Here is a 7,282-nt window from a genome sequence, read left to right on the forward strand (position 1 = left end):
CTAACGCGAGTGCCCTTGCTAACAGCACGAGATTGCCTACAGCGCCTTTCCTGGCAGACGACTAACGCGAGTGCCCTTGCTAACAGCACGAGATCGCCTACAGCGCCTTTCCTGGCAGACGACTAATGCGAGTGCCCTTGCTAACAGCACGAGATCGCCTACAGCGCCTTTCCTGGCAGACGACTAACGCGAGTGCCCTTGCTAACAGCACGAGATCGCCTACAGCGCCTTTCCTGGCAGACAACTAATGCGAGTGCCCTTGCTAACAGCACGAGATCGCCTACAGCGCCTCTCCTGGCAGACGACTACGCGAGTGCCCTTGCTAACAGCACGAGATCGCCTACAGCGCCTCTCCTGGCAGACGACTAACGCGAGTGCCCTTGCTAACAGCACGAGATCGCCTACAGCGCCTTTCCTGGCAGACGACTAACGCGAGTGCCCTTGCTAACAGCACGAGATCGCCTGCAGCGCCTCTCCTGGCGGACGACTAACGCGAGTGCCCTTGCTAACAGCACGAGATCGCCTACAGCGCCTCTCCTGGCAGATGACTAACGCCAGTGCCCTTGCTAACAGCACGAGATCGCCTACAGCGCCTCTCCTGGCAGACGACTGACGCCAGTGCCCTTGCTAACAGCACGAGATCGCCTACAGCGCCTCTCCTGGCAGACGACTAACGCGAGTGCCCTTGCTAACAGCACGAGATCGCCTACAGCGCCTTTCCTGGCAGACGACTAACGCGAGTGCCCTTGCTAACAGCACGAGATCGCCTACAGCGCCTCTCCTGGCGGACGACTAACGCGAGTGCCCTTGCTAACAGCACGAGATCGCCTACAGCGCCTCTCCTTGGAGACGACTAACGCGAGTTCCCTTGCTAACAGCACGAGATCGCCTGCAGCGCCTCTCCTGGCAGACGACTGACGCGAGTGCCCTTGCTACCAGCACGAGATCGCCTACAGCGCCTTTCCTTGGAGACGACTAACGCGAGTGCCCTTGCTAACAGCACGAGATCGCCTACAGCGCCTTTCCTGGCAGACGACTAACGCGAGTGCCCTTGCTAACAGCACGAGATCGCCTACAGCGCCTTTCCTGGCAGACGACTAACGCGAGTGCCCTTGCTAACAGCACGAAATCGCCTACGGCGCCTCTCCTGGCAGACGACTAACGCCAGTGCCCTTGCTAACAGCACGAGATCGCCTACAGCGCCTCTCCTGGCGGACGACTAACGCGAGTGCCCCTGCTAACAGCACAAGATCGCCTACAGCGCCTCTCCTGGCAGACGACTGACGCGAGTGCCCTTGCTAACAGCACGAGATCGCCTACAGCGCCTTTCCTTGGAGACGACTAACGCGAGTGCCCTTGCTAACAGCACGAGATCGCCTACAGCGCCTTTCCTGGCAGACGACTAACGCGAGTGCCCTTGCTAACAGCACGAGATCGCCTACAGCGCCTTTCCTGGCAGACGACTAACGCGAGTGCCCTTGCTAACAGCACGAGATCGCCTACAGCGCCTTTCCTGGCAGAAGACTAACGCGAGTGCCCTTGCTAACAGCACGAGATCGCCTACAGCGCCTTTCCTGGCAGACGACTAACGCGAGTGCCCTTGCTAACAGCACGAGATCGCCTACAGCGCCTCTCCTGGCGGACGACTAACGCGAGTGCCCTTGCTAACAGCACGAGATCGCCTGCAGCGCCTCTCCTGGCAGACGACTGACGCGAGTGCCCTTGCTAACAGCACGAGATCGCCTACAGCACCTTTCCTTGGAGACGACTAACGCCAGTGCCCTTGCTAACAGCACGAGATCGCCTACAGCGCCTCTCCTGGCAGACGACTAACGCGAGTGCCCTTGCTAACAGCACGAGATCGCCTACAGCGCCTCTCCTGGTAGACGACTAACGCCAGTGCCCTTGCTAACAGCACGAGATCGCCTACAGCGCCTCTCCTGGCAGACGACTAACGCCAGTGCCCTTGCTAACAGCACGAGATCGCCTACAGCGCCTCTCCTGGCGGACGACTAACGCGAGTGCCCCTGCTAACAGCACGAGATCGCCTACAGCTCCTCTCCTGGCAGACGACTAACGCGAGTGCCCTTGCTAACAGCACGAGATCGCCTACAGCGCCTCTCCTGGCAGACGACTAACGCGAGTGCCCTTGCTAACAGCACGAGATCGCCTACAGCGCCTCTCCTGGCGGACGACTAACGCGAGTGCCCTTGCTAACAGCACGAGATCGCCTACAGCGCCTCTCCTGGCGGACGACTAACGCGAGTGCCCTTGCTAACAGCACGAGATCGCCTACAGCGCCTCTCCTGGCGGACGACTAACGCGAGTGCCCTTGCTAACAGCACGAGATCGCCTACAGCGCCTCTTCTGGCAGACGACTGACGCGAGTGCCATTGCTAACAGCACGAGATCGCCTACAGCGCCTCTTCTGGCAGACGACTAATGCGAGTGCCCTTGCTAACAGCAAGAGATCGCCTACAGCGCCTCTCCTGGCGGACGACTAACGCGAGTGCCCTTGCTAACAGCACGAGATCGCCTACAGCGCCTCTCCTGGTGGACGACTAACGCGAGTGCCCTTGCTAACAGCACGAGATCGCCTACAGCGCCTCTCCTGGCGGACGACTAACGCGAGTGCCCTTGCTAACAGCACGAGATCGCCTACAGCGCCTCTCCTGGCGGACGACTAACGCGAGTGCCCTTGCTAACAACACGAGATCGCCTACAGCGCCTCTCCTGGCAGACGACTAACGCCAGTGCCCTTGCTAACAGCACGAGATCGCCTACAGCGCCTCTCCTGGCGGACGACTAACGCGAGTGCCCTTCCTAACAACACGAGATCGCCTACAGCGCCTCTCCTGGCAGATGACTGACGCGAGTGCCCTTGCTAACAGCACGAGATCGCCTACAGCGCCTTTCCTGGCAGACGACTAACGCGAGTGCCCTTGCTAACAGCACGAGATCGCCTACAGCGCCTTTCCTGGCAGACGACTAACGCGAGTGCCCTTGCTAACAGCACGAGATCGCCTACAGCGCCTCTCCTGGCAGACGACTAACGCGAGTACCCTTGCTAACAGCACGAGATCGCCTACAGCGCCTCTCCTGGCGGACGACTAACGCGAGTGCCCTTGCTAACAGCACGAGATCGCCTGCAGCGCCTCTCCTGGCAGACGACTGACGCGAGTGCCCTTGCTAACAGCACGAGATCGCCTACAGCGCCTCTCCTGGCAGACGACTACGCGAGTGCCCTTGCTAACAGCACGAGATCGCCTACAGCGCCTCTCCTGGCAGACGACTACGCGAGTGCCCTTGCTAACAGCACGAGATCGCCTACAGCGCCTTTCCTGGCAGACTACTAACGCGAGTGCCCTTGCTAACAGCACGAGATCGCCTACAGCGCCTCTCCTGGCAGACGACTAACGCGAGTGCCCTTGCTAACAGCACGAGATCGCCTACAGCGCCTCTCCTGGCGGACGACTAACGCGAGTGCCCTTGCTAACAGCACGAGATCGCCTGCAGCGCCTCTCCTGGCAGACGACTGACGCGAGTGCCCTTGCTAACAGCACGAGATCGCCTACAGCGCCTTTCCTTGGAGACGACTAACGCGAGTGCCCTTGCTAACAGCACGAGATTGCCTACAGCGCCTTTCCTGGCAGACGACTAACGCGAGTGCCCTTGCTAACAGCACGAGATCGCCTACAGCGCCTTTCCTGGCAGACGACTAATGCGAGTGCCCTTGCTAACAGCACGAGATCGCCTACAGCGCCTTTCCTGGCAGACGACTAACGCGAGTGCCCTTGCTAACAGCACGAGATCGCCTACAGCGCCTTTCCTGGCAGACGACTAATGCGAGTGCCCTTGCTAACAGCACGAGATCGCCTACAGCGCCTCTCCTGGCGGACGACTAACGCGAGTGCCCTTGCTATCAGCATGAGATCGCCTACAGCGCCTCTCCTTGGAGACGACTAACGCGAGTGCCCTTGCTAACAGCACGAGATCGCCTACAGTGCCTCTCCTGGCAGACGACTATGCGAGTGCCCTTGCTAACAGCACGAGATCGCCTACAGCGCCTCTCCTGGCAGACGACTAACGCGAGTGCCCTTGCTAACAGCACGAGATCGCCTACAGCGCCTTTCCTGGCAGACGACTAACGCGAGTGCCCTTGCTAACAGCACGAGATCGCCTACAGCGCCTCTCCTGGCGGACGACTAACGCGAGTGCCCTTGCTAACAGCACGAGATCGCCTACAGCGCCTCTCCTGGCAGATGACTAACGCCAGTGCCCTTGCTAACAGCACGAGATCGCCTACAGCGCCTCTCCTGGCAGACGACTGACGCCAGTGCCCTTGCTAACAGCACGAGATCGCCTACAGCGCCTCTCCTGGCAGACGACTAACGCGAGTGCCCTTGCTAACAGCACGAGATCGCCTACAGCGCCTTTCCTGGCAGACGACTAACGCGAGTGCCCTTGCTAACAGCACGAGATCGCCTACAGCGCCTCTCCTGGCGGACGACTAACGCGAGTGCCCTTGCTAACAGCACGAGATCGCCTACAGCGCCTCTCCTTGGAGACGACTAACGCGAGTTCCCTTGCTAACAGCACGAGATCGCCTGCAGCGCCTCTCCTGGCAGACGACTGACGCGAGTGCCCTTGCTACCAGCACGAGATCGCCTACAGCGCCTTTCCTTGGAGACGACTAACGCGAGTGCCCTTGCTAACAGCACGAGATCGCCTACAGCGCCTTTCCTGGCAGACGACTAACGCGAGTGCCCTTGCTAACAGCACGAGATCGCCTACAGCGCCTTTCCTGGCAGACGACTAACGCGAGTGCCCTTGCTAACAGCACGAGATCGCCTACGGCGCCTCTCCTGGCAGACGACTAACGCCAGTGCCCTTGCTAACAGCACGAGATCGCCTACAGCGCCTCTCCTGGCGGACGACTAACGCGAGTGCCCCTGCTAACAGCACAAGATCGCCTACAGCGCCTCTCCTGGCAGACGACTGACGCGAGTGCCCTTGCTAACAGCACGAGATCGCCTACAGCGCCTTTCCTTGGAGACGACTAACGCCAGTGCCCTTGCTAACAGCACGAGATCGCCTACAGCGCCTCTCCTGGCAGACGACTAACGCGAGTGCCCTTGCTAACAGCACGAGATCGCCTACAGCGCCTCTCCTGGTAGACGACTAACGCCAGTGCCCTTGCTAACAGCACGAGATCGCCTACAGCGCCTCTCCTGGCAGACGACTAACGCCAGTGCCCTTGCTAACAGCACGAGATCGCCTACAGCGCCTCTCCTGGCGGACGACTAACGCGAGTGCCCTTGCTAACAGCACGAGATCGCCTACAGCTCCTCTCCTGGCAGACGACTAACGCGAGTGCCCTTGCTAACAGCACGAGATCGCCTACAGCGCCTCTCCTGGCAGACGACTAACGCGAGTGCCCTTGCTAACAGCACGAGATCGCCTACAGCGCCTCTCCTGGCGGACGACTAACGCGAGTGCCCTTGCTAACAGCACGAGATCGCCTGCAGCGCCTCTCCTGGCAGACGACTGACGCGAGTGCCCTTGGTAACAGCACGAGATCGCCTACAGCACCTTTCCTTGGAGACGACTAACGCCAGTGCCCTTGCTAACAGCACGAGATCGCCTACAGCGCCTCTCCTGGCAGACGACTAACGCGAGTGCCCTTGCTAACAGCACGAGATCGCCTACAGCGCCTCTCCTGGCGGACGACTAACGCGAGTGCCCTTGCTAACAGCACGAGATCGCCTGCAGCGCCTCTCCTGGCAGACGACTGACGCGAGTGCCCTTGCTAACAGCACGAGATCGCCTACAGCGCTTTTCCTTGGAGACGACTAACGCGAGTGCCCTTGCTAACGGCACAAGATCGCCTACAGCGCCTCTCCTGGCAGACGACTAACGCGAGTGCCCTTGCTAACAGCACGAGATCGCCTACAGCGCCTCTCCTGGCGGACGACTAACGCGAGTGCCCTTGCTAACAGCACGAGATCGCCTGCAGCGCCTCTCCTGGCAGACGACTGACGCGAGTGCCCTTGCTAACAGCACGAGATCGCCTACAGCGCCTTTCCTTGGAGTCGACTAACGCGAGTGCCCTTGCTAACAGCACAAGATCGCCTACAGCGCCTCTCCTGGCAGACGACTAACGCGAGTGCCCTTGCTAACAGCACGAGATCGCCTACAGCGCCTCTCCTGGCGGACGACTAACGCGAGTGCCCTTGCTAACAGCACGAGATCGCCTGCAGCGCCTCTCCTGGCAGACGACTGACGCGAGTGCCCTTGCTAACAGCACGAGATCGCCTACAGCGCCTTTCCTTGGAGTCGACTAACGCGAGTGCCCTTGCTAACAGCACAAGATCGCCTACAGCGCCTCTCCTGGCGGACGACTAACGCGAGTGCCCTTGCTAACAGCACGAGATCGCCTGCAGCGCCTCTCCTGGCAGACGACTGACGCGAGTGCCCTTGCTAACAGCACGAGATCGCCTACAGCGCCTTTCCTTGGAGACGACTAACGCGAGTGCCCTTGCTAACAGCACGAGATCGCCTACAGCGCCTTTCCTGGCAGACGACTAACGCGAGTGCCCTTGCTAACAGCACGAGATCGCCTACAGCGCCTTTCCTGGCAGACGAATAACGCGAGTGCCCTTGCTAACAGCACGAGATCGCCTACAGCGCCTTTCCTGGCAGACGACTAACGCGAGTGCCCTTGCTAACAGCACGAGATCGCCTACAGCACCTTTCCTGGCAGACGACTAACGCGAGTGCCCTTGCTAACAGCACGAGATCGCCTACAGCGCCTCTCCTGGCGGACGACTAACGCGAGTGCCCTTGCTAACAGCACGAGATCGCCTGCAGCGCCTCTCCTGGCAGACGACTGACGCGAGTGCCCTTGCTAACAGCACGAGATCGCCTACAGCGCCTTTCCTTGGAGACGACTAACGCGAGTGCCCTTGCTAACAGCACAAGATCGCCTACACCGCCTCTCCTGGCAGACGACTAACGCGAGTGCCCTTGCTAACAGCACGAGATCGCCTACAGCGCCTCTCCTGGCGGACGACTAACGCGAGTGCCCTTGCTAACAGCACGAGATCGCCTGCAGCGCCTCTCCTGGCAGACGACTGACGCGAGTGCCCTTGCTAACAGCACGAGATCGCCTACAGCGCCTTTCCTGGCAGACGACTAACGCGAGTGCCCTTGCTAACAGCACGAGATCGCCTACAGCGCCTTTCCTGGCAGACGACTAACGCGAGTGCCCTTGCTAACAGCA

Source organism: Schistocerca cancellata, chromosome 7, assembly GCF_023864275.1.
Source record: "Schistocerca cancellata isolate TAMUIC-IGC-003103 chromosome 7, iqSchCanc2.1, whole genome shotgun sequence".
NCBI classification, from domain to species: domain Eukaryota; kingdom Metazoa; phylum Arthropoda; class Insecta; order Orthoptera; family Acrididae; genus Schistocerca; species Schistocerca cancellata.